Genomic DNA, 24,998 nt, shown 5'->3' on the forward strand with positions numbered 1-24,998 from the left:
CAGATTTATACTTCATTCAATAACAATGGAAATAAACACCAGATAGGGCATAATCATCGAGATGAGGCTCACTCTAACAGGCTCTATACAACCACTATGAAAGTATACACGAGCACACGAGTGAGGGGAGTCAGGCGGGAAAGATGTAGCCTCCAAATAAAAGTCAAGATTGCAAACTCAGAAGTCAGTTTTGGGGACTATTTGCCATGTTTGACTTTCCTGAAGCAAAAATAAGAAAACCAATAAATAAATACTAGCTTTGATTCCTTGTGGTTATTAATTTTTTTTTAAGAAAAAAGAATTGTAGTTAAATCAGGCTTACAGCAGGTTGGCTGAGAGCACAGAAGCCTCGCTCAGCCTGCAGATGTCTGTCTGAGCTGCCACATGGCAAGAACTGGCCCTGGGGGTCTCGGGAGCCCAGCACAGGACCCAAAACTTCCAGTTTTGGTGCTGGTTCCAAAACTCCCCATCCCTTTCCAGTTCATTACAAACACCTATTGTTTGCCATATTTATCTGCCATCACTGCTGTTTGTTAGCAAATGGAAAGAGGACTGCCAGGACCGCGTTTCAGCCTGCCCTCGGAACAGTGCAAAGGCGCTCCAGGAATTGCACGACAGATGGTCTTTGAATGATATTCAGAACCTCTGCCCTTGGGCCCGCTTTGGAGGAGCTGTTTTGGATTGTTGCTCGTAAGAGTGGGAGGTTGTTGTGTGATATGTGATTATTCCATAATAATTTTAATTATTTTGCCTGTTTTCAAACAATAGTCTCAGCGTTTTTTAATTTTTGCACTCACTGACTTGTGACATGAGCATTCTTTTCTCTGTGTTAGCAGGGATTAAAATCAAGCCCTGTATCCCTTCCCATTTTTTCAAATAATCCGTGTTTAAATAAATTACCTCAGTCTGGAAAACCAAGTTACGTGGTGTCCTCCTGGTGCATGCACGAACAAGGGAAAATAATTCTTCTTGTGGTGTCTGGTTTGAGATTGTCGCAGTAACAAGTTTCAAGAAAAGCCTGCTCTTAACCTCTCTGGAGCAAGGCTCTGGCTAAGGGAGCTTCATTTCCATGCATGTGGGGATCCCACTGGATCTGCTCAAAGGTACAGTACCAGGCAGTCAGACGGCAACCGATGTGCATGTAAATGAAGCTCCCCACATGGGGTGTGTAGGCTTCCGGAGATGCGGAAAACATGCCATCTCTGTCTCATCCAAATCCAATAGAAACTTCCGAATGTTTTTCTAAAGCAGCAGGAGCCAACGAGAAGCAGATGCTAAACTTTCAAGGCATCTGAATGCATTTTTCTCCACCAGATAGATTTGTTGGCTGAGACACTAGCAGATGAGGTTTGGGATTAGAACCCAGGCTTTTGGTTTCTCCCTCCAGAGGGCCAGTGGATGCCAACCTGCACATCCCAGCAGTTCTAGCAGTGGCCTCCAGCCTCCTGCTAAAGGAGGATACCACTCAGGGACATGCCATGGCCACCAGAGATAAAATCCACAGTGACATTAAACCACAGGAGAATCCAAGAGTGAGTTAATATTCATAAGGTGGCCTTTTTAACACACACAAGAATGTGTGGCTTTACCTTAAGTGTGTTGCTCATGAAATTCTCCCCTACAGCTGAATTCGGTGTCCCCAGGGAGGCTGCGTGGTTCTAGCCGTACAGCTGAGAGCCAAGTCAGACTTAGGATACTGTCCAAGCTGACTAGTCTGGCTCCTTTGTAATAAAAAAGAAATTCTATTTCTCCTTGGTTTCCATCTAAGTGATATAGTTACTTCAACGAACAAGAATCTCTGGTGAGCGGAGTTACTAGAAAAGAGACAAAACAAAACTCTGACCCTGCTTTTTGATGGAGAACTCCTCCATGAAGTCTTAAGTGCTTCCCAACAACTGTGGTTTTAATCCAATAACAGTAGCTCCTCTAACAGAGAGAAACCCAGCCCACACAGCAGTTAATACCCAAATGAAATTCAGATAACTCCCACTGTGTTGATAAAAAGGATTGGGGAAATGTCCTCTGCTCCTTCCCAAGATAGATGTGCCTTTGGTGAAATTCAGCCAACCTCTCCTGCCAGGTAACAACCACATAGTTCTCTCGGGTTATACAGAGCACAAGTTCCCAAATAAAACATAAATTAGTGTTTGTACCTCTAGGGGCCGCAGCTGCTCGTCTTTCAAGGCATGGAGGATCATCTAAGGAGGACTTGCTTGGCTTGCTTGACTAAAATTTTTCAGTTAGGGATATGATTGAAACAATGGATCTGATGGTATCAGCTACCATAAATGATGTAGACCTGTGTTCTCAACTTTTTTAAAATGGTAAAACCCCACTTTAAACATATTTCTATATTACAATATAGGTTAAGTTTCCATACAGGTCAGGCCCTATCCAAGATACTTGATACACATTATCTCTAACCCTTATAACAACCAGGAAGGTATTGATTGTCCTCATTATATAATTCAAACTAGGAAAAAGAGTCTCATGTTGACAAAATCACTTAACAAATGTAACTCATCATAAATAGCTAAGTCAGGATTTGATTCCCTGTTTGTTTAATTCCAGGGCTCATATTCTTTTCATTGATGTATAGGGAATGGGTTCCATTCGCATGTGGCTTATAGCCTTGGGAAAATGAGTGCAAATTTCAGCATATTTTGGATTCCTGAAGGAGGAGAGAATGTATATCCTCAGCATCTGACATGTTGTGAATTCTCAAAAAATACTTATTCATTGGTGTCTTCCTTTATAGATATATAATTGGCAAGTAAGTATTAGTCTTAATCATGAAGGCATTACCTGCTACTTTCTCTAAGTCATTTCACATATTTACCCTGGTTGGACCTGAATTTTGGAAAGTTTCCCTGTTTCAGCCAAAAGGATTCAGCCACCCAAGTTCACATGGACCAATTCCAGGTGAGCACAACTATAACAACCTATTTCTGAAATGAATTCAAGGGGCACAACAACTCAATTCTTCTGACGAAGAACAATGAAAAAAATAAATACAATAAAAATAACCTCTCTTAAGTACAGAGAGTTTCAAATAACTTGGTTAACAAAGGAATTTGTATTGACTATATAAGAAGACAAGGGACAAATAATTCTATATTCAAATCCCCAAATATATCTTGCATTTTATAAATAAATTTTCCTGTGCTTTTATATCTAATTCATATAATTTAGAAAATAATGCTATTTTAATAAAAAAACACACATAAGAAATACAATTATTTGTTTCAAGACAACTACTGGAAGATCATATTCAGGATCAAAAAATAAATAGCCTAAGTCAACAGCAAGATGACTATCATTGAAATACATATATTTTTAAAAGAACAGCTACATTCAAATGTTAGCTATTTTTCCAAAGTTACTGAGAGCTCCTTTTTTAACATTAGCAGTCAAAAGAGCAACATTCTGTCAGGACCCCAAGACCTCTATGGATGGCAAACTTAACGGTTAAAAGATTGCACAAAATGCTTTCATTCTGATCCACAGGTGAATTAGGCCCAAGCTTAAAGGAAAAATAAATGAGAATTAGAAGGCAACTCACGGAGGCATTCCAGTTGGGGAGCAAATACCACCATTAAGTTCCAAATGCAATTTACAAATAAAGCATTTGAAATTTCTAATTGTTTCTACAAAAAAAAAAAAAAAATGAGGCAAATGGAATTACACTGGAACCAGCCATTTAATCATGTACAATTTTGCTGAACAATGTCTCTGTACATCCAGTCCTGAGCTCCTGCTCACATCTATAACCTTGCCAAACTTTGAGTCCAATAAGAAATCTTTTTCTTTTTTGTTTTTTCCCCTGTGGGTATGAATAGAAGAGGCTTGAGTTTCCAAGTTTCATGGTCAAATAGGATCAATTTGATGCAGCTACTAGGGACATATGAAGCAGAAAGGGGGCTCTGGAGATTATCTGTGCCAGTATTTTTCAAATCAACTAGAACCATTTTGAAACTATTCACCACATTGTCCACTCTTCTACCCTCTAGTGGCCTAATACGCTCTCTGTAGGAAATAAGAGAAAAGGAAGTCTTCATTGGATAAGCTGTAAGACAAGTGATGTTAAGCATCTGTAAACCAGACATGAATTATTATTTCCTATCAGGAAACTATGAATACATACTTTTGGGTGACAATTTTTAAATTTTGCAAAAAACAACCCAGTAGACCTCCTAAAGGCTTTTACCTAAGACCAAATACCCATGCCCAATCTGTTTTCAAAGTTCAATACAGACACTGCTCCTAAAGTGAAAAGTACTCAGTTCCATATGGTGAAAAGAGTCATTCATTCATTCATTCATTTCAGGATTTATTAAATTTTAGGTGTGCCAAGCAGTGGAAATTCAGTGCCTGTCTTCAAAAGCAGGCTATCTAGTGAAGAGATAAACCTGAAAACAATTGCCATTCAAAATGAGAACTGGGGTGCATCGAAAATTTCCCTTTGGCTATCTGTGCACTTCGCTACTGAAGCTGCCCAGACTAGGACCTCCTTCAGCAGTTCCTCTCCCGTTAGGCACAGCTGCTGCCACCGCTCCTCTTCTGGGAACCAGAGTCTCCCCTGCAACACTGCCAGAGCTGCTTCTGCGTCCATGGCAGGGCACACCACTCACCCATACCTATATTACCCACACCCCTTTGCCCTCATCCAGAAGCCTCTCTCATCTGCCCTACCATCTGTGGCAGAATAGATTACAACCCACTCTTGTTTGTGCTTTACCATGTTGTGGGTCCTAAGGAAACTGTACAGAATTTAGTGAAGTAGCATTTGTAGTCTTCCCTTACACACGCATGGGACTTAGACCTATCAGATGGAGACCAGTTTGACTTTGACCAGGAGACTAATCCAAGCCTCCTAAAAGGCTCCTTGACACCTTAGAAAATCCTTGAACCAGGGAACCCTGCCAGCTGGGTGGACATCATTAGACCAGCCTGAATATTAAGAGACAGCTGTGCTTGACTTTTTTTTCCCAGGAGGTTTCTTAGCCTCAGTGACATTATATTTATCTGGGGTCTCTCCCACCAGATCACCGATATGTTTTGACATGTGTGACTCCTTTGGCTTTAGGGAGAACAGACCAGTGGAGATGTGTAAGAAGTGCAGCTGAAGCCCAGAGAAAAAAGCAGTTGAGTTGGTAAAGCATCTCTGAGAAGGTAAGTTTTGGAAGCTGAATGCTGCTTTATTAGTCAAACCATCGTTGTGCATGTGACAGGATGGAACGGAAAGAAAGGAAAGGAACAGCCGAGTCAAAGGTTTAGAGGAATTTTAAAAGTACTGTGTGTATGGGGAAATACATGTTTGCTTGCCGAAACACAGTATTTGGTGTTGGGAGAGGAGAAACAAGAAATGAGACTGGAGAGTAATAAGAATTTGATCATAAGGAGTCTTAAATGTCACATATAAGAATTTGTTTTATCCTGGGTTTTTGTTTTTTTCTTTTGTAAACCTTTGAAGAATTAAGCTGGATACTTCTTTGATCATACATATCCCTTGGAAAGATTACTGTGCTAACAGTAAAGAGCATAAATTTGAGGCTGGATAGACAGACTAGAACAGGAAGGGGCAGGAAGATCTACATGGAAGGGACTACCATGCTGAGGCAAGAGGTGTTGAGACATCATGGCAGGCAGAATACTGAGACGGCCCCGAGCTTCTCACTCCCTGGTGCACATACACGCTCTGGGGCCTGTAAATGTAATGGGTTTCACTTTTGTAATATGACAAAGGTGAAGGAATTTTGCAGATGTGATTGAAATTACTAATCAGTGGACTATGAGTTCATTAAAAGGGAGATTATCCTAGATAAACCCAATCTAATCAGTTGAGCCCTTAGATGTCAAAGACTAGAACAGAGATTCTCCTGCTGGTCTTGAAAAAACAAGCTACTCTGTTATGAGAGGTGTGTGAGAGAGTCACATGGTGAGGACCTGCTCTAGGGGCTAGGAGCTAGAACCTATGCTAGGATCCTGACCAACATAAAACATGAGATAGTAAGTAATGCTGTCTTAAACTACTGAATTTGGGGGAATTTTTTGTGTAGTAATATAAAAAAAATACAGCTGGCAGGAGACAGATCAGTAGCATATTCAGAAGGAACTATTGATAGGAAGTAGTTTGAATTGATGGGGTGAAAAGATGACTCTGAATTTACTGGCTGGTAATGGTAGATAAATAGTTTCATTCTGGAGATGTTGAGCTTGCTGTAGGACATGCAGGTGGCCCTGTCTAGAGCACAGTAGGACCTAAGGGCCAAGAGAAAGCCAAGGGTCAAGTCTGAGAAAACAAGTCGAACTCCAGTGTCCAAATGTGAAGGGCCAGACACAAAGTGGGAGTTGAAGTCTGGAGCCGAAGCAGGCAGAGTCACTGTGGGAGCCAATGAACATGGTGGGTAGAAGCAGGAAATTGGGAAAGGGGCCGAGGAAGCTGTCTGCGATGTCATGGGAACTCCACTTGCGCATGTAACTGCTCCGGTGTGTTTGGTTCTGTGTTGTTCTTGTCATTTTTTTTTTAAGAAGTAAATGAAATCCAGCAGGCCCATGGTTAGGATGCAATGATGAGGGAAAATGTAAGGAGAAAGGATAGAAGGAGGCTGTGGCTGAAGCTCTAGGACCCATGTTCAGATGATGGGAGGAGGAGGTTTGCCTTGAGACTGAGGAAAGGCCCTGAGAGGCAGCAGGAGACTCCAGGGAAGCAGGTTTTTTCTGTAAAATCCAGGAAGGAGGAAGTTTCCAGCAGACACGCTCACCAGTCTTGAATGCCAGCACACAAGAGGAGGGCTGAGAATGGCCATGAAATAAGGCAATTATAAGATGAGTGAAATCTAATGTTAGCAAAAGTTACAAGTTGAGTCGCAGTTGACAGCCAATGTTTTACTTTCCTCATCTGTAAAATGGGAGTAAAATACCTGCCTGGCTTTTTTCACAGGGTTAAAAATTCTTGCCTTCCTTCACATTCTACTTCATAAAGGTTTGACCAGAGGGGCAACCCTTTTCACCTCCTTGACCCTAAGGAGACTGGATCTCTGCCTTAGCTATGACCCACACTAGCCAGGAACTGCTTTGTCCAGTTCCCTGTTACTTCAAGCTAATCCCTCTCTGATTAGAGGAGCATGAAGACAGAAATGCCTGCCGACCATCTCCAGTTGCCAAGAAGTACAAGAAATTGGAATGCAGAAGAAGGGAACTCTGCTTCTCTTTAAAAACACAGTGTCACTTTGTGGACTTGGCACTTGCTTTATTGGAAAACGGCTGAGACCAAGAAACAAACAAAAGATAACTTCTGAGCAGCCAACATCTCCACACCACACAAACTGCCCTCATTAATGAACTTCCCCAAAAAAGGTTTCCTGGAGTCCATACTCAGGACCTAGTCTTCCTCTTCAGAAATTCCAGCAAGCCTGGGGATATGGTCTCCAAATGAACAGCCCAGTAAGCGCAGCAAATTAAAAGAAGAGAACCAGAAGAGGCACATTAACAACAGTAACGAGTGGCAGCTGATGGCAGCAAGGATGGAAACAGGGGGAAAATAACTTCGGAAAGAAAACAAAAGAAATAAAAATCACAGCAGCTTAGGATCATTTAGTGCAGAATAAAAACATTCGACATACTACAAGAGACCCTCGAGGGCACTAGGGCGCAGTGTGATAGCCTGAGCCATCATAAAAAGAAGTCATATTCCACTCAGTACAGTCTAAAAAGGCAAAGACATTCATAATTTACCATCACAATAAGAGGAGACTGTGGCTTGATCCATTTGTTCTTTTAAAAGCACTTTGAAGAGCAGCTCTGTGCCAGGCAGCGTGCTGGCGCAAAGATGTACAAGGAGAGTGAGACAGTATCAGCTTTGAGTAACCCTCACTGGTCCTGGAAGCTCAGCTATTCAGAGAGATTCATTGCCTGCAAGATATCCTTTGGAGAGCCCTGAGAAAGAACAGTTATTATCATATCAAGGTTCTTGGAAAACCTGAACAATTCACATTTCTTCAACTGGCAAAATCAGGTCTGTTTTATCTAGACCGGATTGACTACTTTCATTGAAAAAAAAAAAAAAGAAGAAGAAAATTTAAATTAATTCTAGTACAATTGCTATCTACCTACTCTATGGTTGTATATTAAAAACCACCTGCAGGAACTCTGCTGATTTTTAACAATAGCTAGATGAGGGTCCTTTCATGCACTTAGAGTGCATTATATCTGTTTAAGTCATTAATGTAAGCTCCAAAAGTTTTGAAGTTAAAAGAGGTACCCTAGACCCAAGAAAAACACCTGGCTCTCTTTGACAAATATCTTATACCATCTTTTTGGAATCCCACAAAGTGAATTCTAAACCAATATTTACAAACTGTAGGTAGACCAGTTGTGTCAGAATCCCAGATTTCCTGGGCCAAACCACAGATCTACTGGGACAGAATCTTTCAGATTTCCATATTTTTAAAAACTTCTCCAGGTGATGCTGACAGGCAACCTGAATGGCTTATAGCTCTAAAATTTCATAATTCCCCATGTATCTTATGTCAAATAAGTAAAAATAATTTCCCCATAAATACTATAGTCCAAATTCAATGAAAGGAAACCCCCAAATTTTTGACATTAAAATGTAATCTTATAACTGAAGAGAAAAATAATAAACAAAAGAAATTCAATTCATGGTATTTTTCATAATTTTGATTAAAAAATTGAGAAACTAAACTTAAAATTTTTCAAACACGGTTACATTTTTGGCTACATCATCTTTATGTCATCATGCATGAGCCCTCAGGTGTTACTAATAAAGTCACAGGGAACTTGAAACTTTTGTTGTAAAAACACGTATATCAAATAAAGCCTGTCGGTCTTCAGAAATGACGCCAAGTCTCTCTCCCCACTCTCTCACACTGTTTAAGTTTCTGCTTTTGTAAACCCAGATATAATGTGAGGATGAAAGAATAAAGATGCTGAAGCCAGAAATAGTGTCATTAAATAGGTTTAGGGTCCCTGTGGAATGTAATGGGTTAGAGAGAGTGACATTATATATGTAATTAAGATGTCTGGGGTTTATTTCAGCCCACAGGGGACAGATGCAAAATATATAGCTATTAATAACAATGTTAAATAACAATAATTCAAGTTCTTCTTGGATCTTAAAGTGGGGTTTTTTTGGGGGGGGCGGAGCTAAGTAGCTGTTGTTTGAACTACTCCAAGAACAAGCTAAGTAAAGGAAAGGTTATTTGACTTAGGATCCAGTGCTAACTTCCAAGCTGGAATAAGGTGTTTCCATACATGGTTTTGCCTCTCTCAAGAAGAAAAGTCTCCCCTCCTCTCCTTTCTCACCAGGGACAAATGGAAAGACCTGCATGCAGACTTAGAAAACTATGGTGACTGAGGAGTACATACTGGTTTTTGAATCTAGTCTGATAATCTTGTCTCTCCTTCCTCTGCATAAGATCTCCCTAGGCACCTCCCTGGTGTGAGGAACAAATTGGTGAACAGATACCCTCTATACACAGATTGCTGTGTTAGGAGCTGCAGGAGACAGATATTTTAACACTGAAAGAGCAAGGCTTCTGTCCTCAAGGAAATTAAAATACAGCTGGGGAAAAAAATATACAAACATCAGTTAGGGAATTGTGTGCCATAATTCATGATTAAGTAATAAATTAATGTCATAGCTGTTCAGAGAAGGAAAATTAAAATGAGAATAATTGGGAAAGACTTCATGGAATTCATGCACTTGGGCTTTGAAGGATGCCACCAGAACTAGTCTCGAGCGGATACGCGATGGAAAGAATTGGCACCATGCGTGGAATTGCATGTTTGTAAAATGATCTTTATGGCTTCCTTTTCCCCTTTTATTTTTTATTAATTAAAAAAGGAGCATCTTTGCCCATGGTCATGACTTAAAAATGTGTGTAAAATGAGGTTGATAATTTAATAAATTTGGTGTTCTTATTTTCTGGGCAATCTTCAGTTGTTCCTAGATTTCAGGAAGGAACAATTTTGAAATATAATAGTAAAAGAAAAGTCAGAAGTCTGCTGTACTTCAGACAAGCTAGTCACAGAGAGCGCTAACTACGAATAATGATGGATAAAACATTACACTAAAGGCTCAGCAATCTGGACCCATTTAATGCTGGAAAAATTCAGCCACACTCTTTCTATTCTCCCATCTCTAATAACTGCAGAATGTATCATAGTACCCACACTGTGTTTTCTCTGCCTATTCCAATACCTTTAAAAAAAAAAGGGAAGAAAACTTAAAAAGAGTGGGAAATAAAAAAGTAAAGGTCATTCATTCATTTACTCTAAATTTTTTCATTGCATATCTATTGCTGCTTTAGGCACTGGAGACACAGCTATGAACAAAAAAGACAGATTGCTTACAATTTTGAAGTATTTATGTCAATGGAAAAAGAGCTCCATTTCACGATTTTTAAAAAGAATGAGGTAAACTTTGGCTATACCTTAGCTCTAATAGAGAAAGTCAATCTAGACTTTTTTTTTTAATCCCACTGGGAAAATTTACCTCTCTGACACCGAGTCTAGACATGTACCTTTTCTCTTCTCGTTAGGAACTCCTTCTTTAGGAACTCCTCTCCTTGTCTTTCTAGTTAGCCATCTGATTCTCTTCTGCTTTACTTAGCTGGCCTTCCTCAGCTCTTGCTCCATTTTTCTTACCTGAGTGAGAGGTTCTCTTTTCTTTGATTTCCCCATTGTCTCTTTCCCACAAACTCCAGGAGGTCACACATCTACACAATTATGAAACCCAATAGTAGTTATGTGATTCCTTTCTTCAGGGGAAGGGTGTCTGAGGAGCTGAGAACTAAGCCTGCCTCTTTAGACTGGCCCTGCCCTGGGCAGGGGCGATGAGGACATTGCTGACTCATGGTCTAGACGCCCTTCAGGACTGGAAACATGTGTTCTGCTTTCAAGCTTCTTCTTCCTCCTCCTCCTCCTCCTTCTTCTTCTTCTTCTTTTTAAACTTACTTATTGGTTTTAGAGAAAGAGAGAGTCAGAAACACCAGTGTGTTCCTGTATGTGCCCTGACCAGGGATCAAACATACAACTTTCACATTTCAGGGATGGCACTCTGTTGGGCAAATAAGTTTGTAAAATGTGATTTTTATGTCTGCTCACTTTGTTAAAAATGGTGCTGCCCACGTGAGTAGTGCTGCCCAGGTGAAACTGCTAATTACCTTCCTGCTTAGGAAGGGCCATTGTTATGCTAATGTGTGTTGGAGGAGGGGTTTTGCGCCAAAAGGTTTGTAAAGAAGGAGGAAGAAGGAGAAGAATAAAGAAGCCAAGATGGCAGGGCGCAGAAGGAGAAGCCAGTTTGTGCAGAGAGGAGTAAGAAGCCATGTTGGCAGATGGGGAACCAGAGGGGCAAGGGGCTTTTGTGAGCTCCACTGAGACTGGTGGGAGCCTTTGATTCTAGGAAAACCCGGATGTGTCAGTAGCTTTATAAGCACTGAATGAGTGGGTTTTGGAGCACTGTGTGTTTTTATTCGCCTGCCGAGTGCAAGGCTAGAATAAAGGACTGGCCCACCAGTTTTTGGCTCTGCCGTTTCTTTACCATCTGCCTGAATCTAATGGGAACCTGCACGTGCCTGGCTGCAATGGCTACAACAGCCACGGCTACTGGTCTTACATGCTCTAACCAACCAAGCTACCTGGCCAGGGCTCATACTTCTTCTTGTAAAAAGGAAACCTAAAATCCTTTTCTTTTCTTGAATGAATTATTCTAGTTCTGCTCTGGAACCACAGTTCCTGTTTTATTTTCAGTTGTCTTTTTCCATAAGTCCTTTTAGAAATAAAAATGGGAAATGTTATCTGGCCCCTAGGAAGAAATATGTATGTACATTCAAAAAGCAGTTTCATGCAACCTTAATAACCTGAATTCTATTTCCCTTTCTGTACATGATGGATGAAATTACTTTGATTGTGCTGGCTTCCCAATTACTCATTCAGCCAGGAAAGCTAGCCCTTGAAACCTAGTCACCTTGTTTATTTCTTCCCCACCTGCCCTTCATAATCAGTAAATCAAAGAGCAGCCGGAAGGAGCTTCTGTAATCCCCACAGGAAGGATTAAACTTAAAAGTCATACATATTGATTGACCTGAGTTGTCTAAAATCAAACCTAACTAACTATTTCAATACCAATTTTTAAGCTGTAAAAACTGGTTTGGAATTACACTGTTTCAAGTCATATGAAAGGCTTGATAAATATACAATCTGGTTGCCAAAGGGTTTCCACTTAATATATCAGCAAAAGATTTATTCTCATGTGTTCATTTTATTCCTTAATCCAAATTAGTGTGGTATTCAAACTGTGCTCTTAAGAGACAGAGGATATACCACTGACAGAACTGAAGGGGGATCAGGTTTGGAAGCTCCCTATTCTCTCTACCCCTGCTTTGACCAGAGACCTTTCATTTTTTCTCTCTTAGAGTTGGATTTTCAAGTAGAAGTTCATATAAAAGCTACTACCCAAAAAGGAAAAAAAAAAATTTTTTTAACAGATGAACTTACACAAGTAAGATGGTGCACAAATAAAATACAAAATGTTAACCATAGCCATCCTTTTCTCACAAGCACATAGACTGGGGCTAACAATTGGACCTGAAATCAGCATTGGGCTGACCTAGTGGTATTCATTCTCCTTGACTGGGCTTCTCATCACCAAGCACCAGGGTTCCCCACTAACTGCCCCAAGAGCCAACTCAAAAGTCACAAGTACTTATGGCTACTTCAATACAGCTCTGCTAATCTGCTTCTAGTATATAGTTGTTAGTCTAGTGGGAAGATAAACAAGCAAAAAAATTATAGTATGTAAAAATAATATGACCAATATTTTAATGGCAGATGTATAAGGTACAGTGGGATCCTTGAAGAGCTATGCCCTAGCAGAGCCAGGAAAGGTTCGCAGAGACACCTCAGCAGCATTCCAGGTCAAAGCACAAATGTGAAGAATGGGGGCCCTGGCCGGTTGGCTCAGCTCAGCGGTGGAGTGTCGGCCTGGCGTGCGATTCCCGGCCAGGGCACATAGGAGAAGCGCCCATTTGCTTCTCCACACCCCCTCCCACCCCCGCTCCTTCCTCTCTGTCTCTCTCTTCCCTTCCCACAGCCAGGGCTCTATTGGAGCAGGGATGGCCCGGGCGCTGGGGATGGCTCCTTGGCCTCTGCCCCAGGTGCTAGAGTGGCTCTGGTCACAGGAGAGCGACGCCCTGGAGGGGCAGAGCGTCGCCCCCTGGTGGGCAGAGCGTAGCCCCTGGTGGGCGTGCCGGGTGGATCCCGGTTGGGCGCATGCGGGAGTCTGTCTGTCTCTCCCCATTTCCAGCTTCAGAAAAATACAAAAAAAAAAAAGAATGGGAAGGAGGGAATCTGGCTAACAGGCGAGCAAGTGCTACCTTCTGAAAGGTTATGCCACATAAACGACTACATGGTCTATCCTGTAGGAAACAGGTAGTCAATAAGCCATTTACCTAGCATCATTGATCAATGGAGAGTTTTTTTCATTTGCCTGGGATTTTTATTTTCCCTTTTGTCCATTCATGTATTCAACAAATATATTTAGAATACCAACTCTGGGCCAATCACTGTCCTAGCCATAAAGAAACTTTGAAGTCAACTAAATCCTCTGAGGTTTCAGGTCTGCTGCCACTGTCCCCACCCTCACCACCTTTTGAGGTGAGCCACCCCTTGGATATTTGCTCTAACTGCTGGTCATTCCCCGAGCAAATACTCTTCCCCGTGACTGTACCTGTCTTGTGGCATAGGGATTTTCCACCACAAATCAGCAATTGAATTTTTTTTAACTGCAGAAATAGATAACACAAGTAAGAAAAAGAGTTAAAAAGGAGGCTCTTGAAAATACTTAAAATAGCTGCTCAGCATTGAAAATCAGCTTAAGGGATGGCAAATGCAAATGTGAGCTCAGACAGGCCCAGCTCAGTTTTGCAAACCCTTTGGTAATGAAAATAGATCCGCACTTTAATTTTTCAAACCATAAACCTCCCCGAAGCAAGTAAGAAAAGAGAAGAAACAGAAGGGAAATGTTCTACAAAGAAAGTGGATTTTGCATTTGATGTTTTGAGGGAACTCAGGCAGGACAGGACTCCCAGAAACTGTGGAGTAGGTTTGGTCATGGCTGGTACCCCTGGGTCCTGTTCCCCACTGTCAGGTTGGGAGCACTCATTCCAAAGCCTTAGTTGCCCAGCGTTATCTCATCCCCCTCCCATCTCCAGCCATCACATCACACCCTGTATCCGGATACGACGCAGTACCATCACATACACTAACGTATAAATGATTGATAGTTTTAAAATGCCATTTCTTCTATAGGGTATTTGCATTTTAACAGAGTACAGGACCTCATGCCAATGGGAAATGCCAAAGGATGTGAACCTGTAAAAAGTTTGCAGTGGTTTTTGGCTATTCCTCCACCGTCACCTGGCAGAAAACAGCTGCTTGACTAGTTAACAAAGGAGAAATTGAGATTTACAGACCATCGAATTCATACCCTGAGTGCTTTCGTGGTGGAAAAATAAAATGAGGGCAGCACACATGGCTGGAGCCTGTAGACTCCCCCAGCTTTCCCTCAGACTGCTTCACAGCGAGTTTAGAGGTGCTGCACCCCCTTAAGGAACTCTGTCCCTGCATCCCAAAGGGAGGGTTTCCACCACACCTCCCATGACACAGCATCTCAGCAACTGCTCTGCCAGTCACTGAACACCAACATCTTGAAATCAGTCCTGGCAGAAAGGTGAGAACAAGGGTGATAACTGCTCCTCTGCTCTATCTGCTATTCCTGTATTCTTTAGGTTCTCTTTACATCTTATTAGCTAATCCCTCATTGCTTCAATCCCCTACTAAAATTGATAATTCTTTATTAAGCTTTTCCTGTACAAATTAAATAAATTAAATAAAGTTAAATGCTTTTCCTTTTGTCTTGACCCTAAGTTACCAAATTCTACTTCCCTTCACCATTGCCCTTCCTGTTCCAGCAGTACATGGCTTCTGCCCGATGATTCAGACAAAGCCAGAATACCTAGGTTTAAGGCCCTTGTACAACTTTCTGACATAGGAAGTCACCAAAAAGCACTGCCTTGAGGCACTGTTTCTGTATATGTTAACTTCCTCATGGTTTATAAATGAAATGGGTTCAAATATCCTGAATTTCTGGGGCAGTGGGGGGATGTAAACCTCCTGGGTCAGTTCCAGGTCTTTCTGATGTTGCAGAAAACCTTGGAAAATAGTCCATGGGGTAGGAAAATGAAATAAGACAAAAAGCCTGAGTTTATCTGCCTAAAACATCCTGAAGAACTGAGGAAATGAAGAAGACAAAACAACCGAGTGTCCTGAGTATTGGAGAAAATCATGATAAAGAAAGAGGATTTAGAAATTTAGAAATTTTAGAAATTTTCAAGATCTTAATAAGTAATACTATAAAGCAAATACTAAATCTCTCTTTAATTCTTCAACTGATGCAAGCAAAAACTGAAATTACTTTTTCTTATGGTTGGTGGTTGTTTCTTAAAATACGAGGCAAGTCACTGGGCTCCTGTCATATTCAAAGTCTAGCCAAGGTTGTTCTGATACTTCAAAACACTTATTCTTTCAACTACCCTACAAAAGTGTCCTCAAATTTTACTTCTGAATCTAGGAGATTAAGTTTATAAATGGTGATTACGGTATACTGAACCCTCTTAAACTGAGCCCAATATATATAATCCCTCCAAAGAAAGAGCCTGCCTTCCAACCAAAGCATCTGTGCGCACCAGTCAAGAATTGATAATCACTATTCTTATGTTGACCTGGAAACCTCTCTATAGAGTTTTGATGGGGTTCCTTCAACATGACAAATGTTTTCTCAACTAATTGGTAAAGATTATCATTATATAACAAAGATCACCTTATATATAAACAATAGTGAATCCTTCCCACTAGCCAGACCTTCCCAATGACCCAGGTTTATATCATTATTTTTTATGTATTTATTTACTTTAGGAAGAGAGAAGAAGGGAAAAAGGAAAAGAGAGAGAAACATTGATTTGTTGTTTCCCCTATTTATGCATTCATTGGTTGAATTTTATTATGTGTCCTGACCAGAGATCGAACCAGCAACCTTCATGTATTGGGACAACCCTCTCCCATTGACCCAGGTTTATTTGAAACTAATTCAATGAGCATTAGTGAATAAATCCAACTATACCAAGAACAACAATAAGATTTTTCCCACTTTCTTTGTTTCTAAAGGCAGATGGGGAGTGAACCACACAATCCCTGGCGCCTTTTGCTTTTTGTACACTTACTTCCTGTCCTGGTACCTAAGCAGGTGTTCTATCCATGACCTCCAAAAGGGTGGCATGACCTGACCCTCTCTTTCTCTACTTCCAAAAGCCCTCTAAACAATCTCAGCTTTAAGCAACATTAAAATTCTTTCAACCTGATTCTCCCAAGACTAGGTTCTCTAGTCCATATCACATCTTTCTGGATCATCCATAATCTGTAGTTGTTGCTTTTTTAACTACCTCTGTTGTACCATATTTGGACTAGCCCAAAAAGTAGATTATCCCTCCCACCACACTTCTTGTTCTGTTTCTTACAATTTCATTATCCATAAACTTTCCACCCTTAGCAGGGAACCAGGCAATGGTCAACTCCCTGCAATGTTTATCATTTTAAACCAAAAGCTCTCATTGTATGCCATCATTATGATTCATCCACTTCCCTAAAGCTCCTTCACTGAAATAAGTATATAGATTATCCTGAATTTGTTGCTATCAAATTGCTTCTGCCTTCCTCCACATCAGAGGAAACCATGATAGCAGGTAAGTATGGAATGCAGGAGAAGCCTTGAGAACAAGTCAATTTATTTTCCAGCCCTAACTCAGAGACCCTTGTGGCAACCCCTGCTGATTGGCTAATGCAACATCCACACCCAATTTCTTGCTCCTTCTGTCCTTCAGTTCTTTCCACTACAGAAAATGAAATGATTAAATCTGTACCTTCCTAGCCTCCTCTACAAGTGGGGACAGCCATATAGCACAGATCTGTTCAAAAAGATGAAGCAGAAGTCTGTGGAGGTGAAGTTAGCCCTGAGAAAGTTTTTGGTTTCCAGAGAGGCAAATATAGTTGTTCTTCCTCCATCCCTCCCTTCCGTACTCCCCCCCCTACTTCCTGCTTTGGGAGTGAGTGTATATCTGATTCTAGAGCAGCCATTTTGTGACTACCAGATAACAAGTTTATTGGAAAGCTGGCCTTGGCATTGTCAAGCTGCTGAGCCAACTCTAGCAGCTGCCTGCCTCCTTGGTCCTTTGGTATATGAGCCACTATAAACTGGGTTTTCTCTCACATGCAGGCAAAAGCATTCCTACTTAATTAACATGCCGGGGCCACCAAATGTCTTCCCAGAGCAACCTTTAGAAGTTTCTTCATCCCTTTCCCACTTGGAAAAAGAGCCTTTATTTAATAGTCTTTATTCTTCTAAAGAGTAAACTATATTTTTTCCATTTCAGTATAGTACTAGAAAGAAAGAAATTTTTAGATTTTGTATACTTACAAATTAATATTATCACTACCTAACATTATGTTATATAGTTACTATAATTATATTTATTCTTAATAAATATGCTAAAATTATCAAGACATTAATTTTAGTATATGTCATAAATATATTTTATTCAATAAAATCAATATTATATTTTATTTTACTTATATTTTATTAACACTATTTTATTATGGTATCATATAAAATATATTGTCTGTTTGTTGTTTTTCTTCCTCACTAGGGTAAAGATAGAACCTAGAACAGTGCCTGGCACCAAATAGTCATGCAATACATATTTGTTGAATAAATAAATGAGGCCCTGGCCGGTTGGCTCAGTGGTAGAATGTTGGCCTGGCGTGCAGAAGTCCCGGGTTTGATTCCCGGCCAGGGCACACAGGAGAAGCGCCCATCTGCTTCTCCATCCCTCCCCCTCTCCTTCCTCTCTGTCTCTCTCTTCCCCTCCTGCAGCCGAGGCTCCACTGGAGCAAAGATGGCCCGGGCGCTGGGGATGGCTCCTTGGCCTTTGCCCCAAGCACTAGAGTGGCTCTGGTCGCAACAGAGTGACCCCTCGGAGGGGCAGAGCATCGCCCCCTGGTGGGCAGAGAATCGCCCCCTGGTGGGCGTCCTGGGTGGATCTCGGTCGGGCGCATATAGGAGTCTGTCTGACTGTCTCTCTCCGTTTCCAGCTTTAGAAAAATACAAAAAAAATAAATAAATAAATAAATAAATTTTACCCTTTAAAAAATGCTTATTTAAAATTAGTCTGTTTTTAAGCAAAAAAAAAAAAATTCACTGAGTGTGTTATTAAAGGGTCACATTAAATAAGGGGGTCATTTTGACATCCTACAGAGGTAGCCTTTCAAATGCTGGTAATTGGTTTTAAAAATAAATTACATTATTTTGTTATTTAAATTCCCCATAGTCAATTAGACTCCTGTTTTTAAAATGGGTGTCTGGAAAAATAAGTAACTTTAGTAGACTCCTGTCTTGACCATAGTCCTTCTTAAACACCATGTCTGGGGCAGAGGGTGAAACACAAGGAGTTCCCTTTGGCCTGAGAGATCAGGAGCAAGATGCTGATCCCCACTTTTGCCAATTAGCTTCCAAACCCCACTCAGAGCTCCTTTTATGACCAGCATAATCTCAAAATGTGTACTTCTATGCTGCCTAAGTTGAATAAACAATCTTTATGAGAAAAATTTCAAATCTTCTCTGCTGAAAAATAACAACAAAAAAAGAGTATCTGGTATCGTGCTCCCTTTCACATCGAATAATTAACGTTGAAAAAGAACCCATATTTGCCCTGAGGGTCCTCCCATCTCTGGAAAATGAGCGGGTCTTTTGACATGTATACTGGCCCACCCCAGGGGTCACGCACAGAGGGGGGAGCACGGCTCCATCCCTGGAGAAGAATCCTTCACAGCCAATGCTGGGTCAGTGACTGGGCTCTGCCTGCTAGAGCAGGATTTACTCAGCTATCACTCTTATCCCAGGGCACTACTGACCACTTTCCAGAAGCCTGAAGGCTTTGCTCAGTGCACACAGGAAAAGCAGAGTACAGCATGACAAGCTCTGAGCTGCTTACCTGTCACCTGAAAGACAAGCCCCATTGGAGTTTCACTGCAGAACTCTGCTCAGCGGACATATAAGCCAGGCTCCAGCCAACTGACCCCCAAGACAAAGAGATGCTCCTCAAAGCTAATTAGTTAAAGGCCTTGAATTTGTAATCTACTGCTACAGAAAAAAATTGCCACAAACTTAGCAGCTCAAAATACCACACATTTATTATCTCATGGTTTTGGTGGGTCAAAAATTCAGACACAGTTTAGCTGGGTCCTCTACTTCTGTGACTCTCAGAAAACTGTAATCAAGGATGTCAGCCAGGGCTGGAGTCCTATCTGAAGGCTTCGGTGGGAAAGTTCTGCTTTCAAGCTCATATGGTTGTTGGCAAGGAAGGTTTTAGTACCTTCTGGGCTATTGAACTAAGGGCTTCAGTTCCTCGCTGGCTGTCAGCCAGAATCCACCTTCAATTCCTTCTCTTGTGGGCCTTTCCATAGGGAGAATCAAACATGGCTGCCTGCTTCATCAAAGACAACAAGGGAGAGATCCTTGAGCCAGATACCTCTTTTTCAGGCTTCAATTTTCATCTTCTTTTTATCCCATATTCAGTTTCCCTAACACTCAAGTGTCTCTCAAATATGTCTCTTCTCCACTCCAAGTGCTAAGATTCAAGCACTCATCTCTCTACAGAACTGCTTCAATAGGTCTCTAAAGGTTTCTCTGGACCAGTGGTTGCTAGCAAAGGCTCCACAACCAACTCTCCAGGGGGTTAGATAAGCCCTGATTTCTAAAATCCACTGATTTTCATAATGTAAATACTCCTACCCTGACTTGTTTCAAGCTGCTGAAGTGACATCATTGATGACAGTATTGGGAAGAGATACTCAGAAATATCCAATTATATAGTGTTTCCACCATACAGACACAGTAGATGTAAATAACCTTAAGAATGTAGATGATAGTAAGATAATTAGGAAGTGATAAGCTTTAAGTTTTATTGTCTCTCTAAAAATGAATAAATAAAATTAAACTGGCAAGTAAGAGAAACTCAGAGACTCAAGAATGTACAGTTAACACTAAAATTTAAGTAACACTAGAATCAATACTGGTTTGGGAGAGAATAAAAACAAACCTGATTTTATCTAAGTGCCAAGGCATAAAGGGAACAGCTAGTTAAGGTGTGCTAGAGTTGAAATGCATCAAAATGTATTCAGTTAAAATGATATCTGGTTAACTGTCCCTTCTTAAGCTATCATTAAATTAACTAGAATACACACACACACACACACACACACACACACACACAAAGACAGGAGGAGAGGGAAAGAAAGAGAAAACTTATCATCCAAAGCTAAGAAATTAAGTTATGAGTAGCTTATTGCCAGGATCTGTGTGGCATATAGAAGCCCAGAGATATCTAGAGTACTATTCCCCAAACCTGTTCCTCCAAAATCTTTTCTTCATTCATTCTGAGATAGCAAATTTCAGTAAACAAGGCAGGAATTGGAATTAAAATGGAGGTGGAGATTCTGCTGGTCCTGCAAAGCAAGCTGGGAAGTTTATTCTATAAATGTAAATTAGGTGAGTTAGGCCAGAGATAAAAAGATTTCTAAATGAGGTGACATAAAAGATTTTAGATTTTTTTTTTTTTGGTGTCTCTCTCTCTTCAGTTTATCAAGGAACACAGAACTAAAGATTAAAAATGTTTCCACTCCAGGACATTAGAGCTATCCAAGATAAAACTTGAAGAAACTGGGAATTAGGCTGAGAAAGGAACGTCTCTGTCTTCCCAAAAGCTATGACCTTAAAAAAGATGTAAGCAGTGCACATGTGAATAACAAAATCCATGTGCCTGTCTGTTAATGAACTCTGAGTCTGGATTAATCTCCTCATCAAAACATGAGTAAGAAGAAAAAAAACAAGTGGTTGGTCAAAATTAGACCCACCCTACAAATTAGAAATATTCCAATGGAAGACTAGAACAATTCAATCAGAAGTAATAAATACAAAAATAATTTTTAAAAATTCTGAACTGAAAAAAACCTGAAGGACAAATTAAAAGGGATCAAAATATAGTCTTCAAAATAAATAGGAAGACAACATATCCTGGCAATGTTTAAGTACAGGGAATAATGAAAATGAATCCCTTAAAAGGGTAGAGACAGATTGTCTTTAATATGACACCATTTATACAAATACGGAAGACACAAACACACTCAAAACAATATTGTATAAGTCCTAGCCAGGTAGGGTAGTTCAGTTGGTTAATGTCATCCTAATATTCCAAAGTTGTGGGTTTAATTCCCCATCAAAGCACATACAAGAATCAATCAATGAATGCATAAATAAAAGGAGCAGCAAATTGATGTCTCTCTCTCTCTCCCCCTTCCTCTCCCTCTTAAATCAATGAATTTAAAAAATACTATATATTACTCATGGATATAAAGTATATGTATATACAATTATAAAAAATGGCCTGAAAATTACATTTCAAATTCTTAATCATGGCTATGCTTGAGTGGCTGTGGAAGGGGCCAGTGAGTGAAATGAGAAGTGGGTGTTGGAAGGAAGGAAGAAAAGGAGGGAGGGAGAGTAGGAAAAAGAGGGAGGAAAGAAAAGATTGAAGCAAGGGAGACAGAATATAATTGTTCATTCTGGATATTGAGAATATTTAATGTTTGTTTTATTTTTGTGCTTTTGGGTACCTTTGAAATTTTTCTAAATAAAAAAAGGAGAGGCAGGCATAGACAAGCAGCCAAGTTGGGAAGGGAAAACTCTTACAATAAAAAAATAAAATAAAATCAATCTGAGTTCAGATGTCTCCTCCATATACTAAATTCAAAAAGATAATTTTGACAAAACACAAACAAAAAAATTTTAAAATTATATACCCAGCCAAGTTGTCATTCAAGTGTTAAGGGAACAGAAAAATATCCTCAGGCATACAGGGGCCCAAAGCACATACCAAACTTTCCCCTTTCTTGAAAAAAATAACTGAATACCTACTCTAGCCAAATAAGTGATAAATCAACAGAGGTGGGAGCTGTGATATACAAAGTTTACCATAAATATTATAAACAGTCAAAGGCAAAACTAATAGGCTGTACATGGATACAAAATCAACTACATTTATCTAGAAATTTTTTTTAAAGAGAAGATGTAAAGAGTAAAAGCATAATAGTTTAATAACAGTGATCTGGATACCCAAAGTCAGTAAGAAGAACCAAGTGGTGGAAGGGGTTGAGGAGCAGCAGAGAATAAAGATTAGAGTAAAATAATGCTACAGAATCCGTTTTACATGGTAGAGGAGCGAGGCAAAAGAGAGCTTTAAGTTCTTTGATCCTGAATGAAACATAAACTGAGGAATGTTTTTGAGACCCAAAGAGGTATACAATGTGAAATTTCAAGCAGAATGTGAGCCATACAAATCATAGAAGGAGACAATATATGCCTCATATAGCAAAATCCTGACAACAAAGTGGTAGTAATAACAACTTAAAGGCTGAAAGCACAAAGCGGGATGATACAAGCAGGGACTAACATTTTAGCGTTCGGGAAAATAAAAATTTAAATAATAAGGTATCATTTTTAATGATCATATTGGTCCAATTTTAGGGTTGTTAATATCCAACATGGGCACGTGTGGAGGAAATGCGTACTCGGCACTCAACAGTTGGGACAGCCTCAATGGAGGCTAAACTGTCAGTGTATATCAAATTTTGAACTGAGCACATATACCACAGAAATGCTCTATAGTGACAATAATATACGTGCCAAACAGTGACAATGATATGCTGTTTTTCATGACAGCATTGTTTATGAGAGCAAAAAATAACATGGAAATAAACAAAATGCCCATCAGTAGCATGATTATAAATAAATCATGCTATAGTCATTTAATCAATTATTACAGACCAATTAAAAGAATGAAATGGACATAGATAATATGACATAGAAAAATCTAGGACATTATCAATAAGTAGGGGGACAATGTACAGAACAGTGTGTATAATCTGTACCAGTTTGTTTAAGACCTAACTCTGTATATGTATATGTAAATGTACAGAAAACTGCTTGAAAGAGTACATAGGACATGAATATATAGAAAAATGTCTGAAAGAACACATTGGATATGAATATATTAAAAAATGTCTAGAAGATTATATATTACACTTATAATAGATATCTCTGGGAAGTAGTTTTTCCCTTTTTATTTCATATACTCTGTGCAGTTTTCCGTTTTATACAGCAAATGTATCTCTCATGTAATTGTTTTTGTTGTTTTGTTTTCTTACTAGGTCTTACTCAACTGTCAACTCTGTAAACTTCCCCTAATTTCCTTTGCCTTTTTCTCAATGATTCAAATGCATACTATGCTCATGTCCACATTCTCATGTTTACTGGCACTTAGTAGATAATTGTACACATATGCCTTCTCCTATATAGCTGGTGAGCTCCGTCTTACTCATCTCTGAATTCCCCATACCCAGCACAAAGGCACATAATGGGTTCTCATTGTTTCATCAAATGAGTTAATTAATCAATCACTCAATCAAACAACACAGAAAATATTATTAAGCTTTCCAAATTCTGAGGCTAGGTTATCTATGTCACATCCAATTCCATAGCCTGTAGTTTATCAAGATAAGCTCAGGAGCTCTTCTTGAAAAAGCAGTATAGTGGTTAAGAGCAAAGGTTCAAATTTAAGCTTCACCATTAACCCCCTGGTGACCCTGGTCAGGTCACTCGCCTCTCTTTCATTTAGCTTCCTCTTCTGTGAGACAGGGCTAATAACAGTCTATACTTCACGTAGCCATTGTAAGCATAAATGAGTAATACGTGTGTTGGCTGTTACTGTAACCGTTATTAATAAAAGAAATTTCTAAATAACAGCAGGGAAGAGAATAATTTTTTAACAAAACCTTCAAGACATTGTTATTAAAGATGCCCCCAACCCTCCCACCTGCCCCACTTGCACCCTTTCTTTTGCCCCCACTCTCCCCACCCTCACTTGAGCCACTTAAGCCCCAGCCATATGCTCAACCCCTCCCAAACCTGGAGTTCATTGTATTCCAAATCACAGGGAAACTCAATAAGCCCTGGTCATCTCTGTGTGGAAATAAACAAACAGACACCTCGTTTAAAGTGGAGTCGGGAGGCTAGAAAAGAGAACTCTCACCCACCTGTCACTGAATGCACACTACTTACCCTAACTGGCACGCAGGCACCTTTCATCCCCAACAGGAAGTGATAGGACTTGACTTACATCACCTGAGGGAAGAAAAGATCCCTCCTCGCCCCAGAACAGCTCAGCCAGGGGAGACCGCCCCAGAACAGCTCAGCCAGGGGAGACCGCCATAGCTCAGCCAATGAAAAGTCACTACACTTCAACTCTGTTTCTTCCAACGGTGTCTCGTTTACAACAGCCCTTCCCAAACCCATGAAAAAGGGTTTCTCTTCCTTTTTTTCAATGGACTTGCATCTGGTTTGTCCTTTCACAAAATATCCGCAATTGGAATTCTTTGTTCTTTCTAAAACAAACAAACAAACAAAAAAAAAACCCTCATTTTGCTGGACAAATATCTTGCTATTTGTTTAAGGTCAGCATCTGCGATCTTGAAATTTTTTAGTCTTGGGGGCAAAGTATAGGCTCATCTCTATTATAAAGGATCCTTTTTCCAGAGAAGGAACAAGTGTGTAAAAGGAACACTTGGTCAATCACTAATTGCCCAAACAAACACACTTGCCCTACACTAATTAAAATTTTCTTGAAAGCCAATCTTAGAGAATGGGGAGGGAGGATTCAGAGAAGTGAAAGATATGGGGTCATTTTTCACAAATGACTATAATAGGGACAGAGAATTATTGTGGAAGCATCATGGCATGCCCACCCCCT

Source organism: Saccopteryx bilineata, chromosome 1 (assembly GCF_036850765.1).
Source record: "Saccopteryx bilineata isolate mSacBil1 chromosome 1, mSacBil1_pri_phased_curated, whole genome shotgun sequence".
Lineage (NCBI taxonomy): Eukaryota > Metazoa > Chordata > Mammalia > Chiroptera > Emballonuridae > Saccopteryx > Saccopteryx bilineata.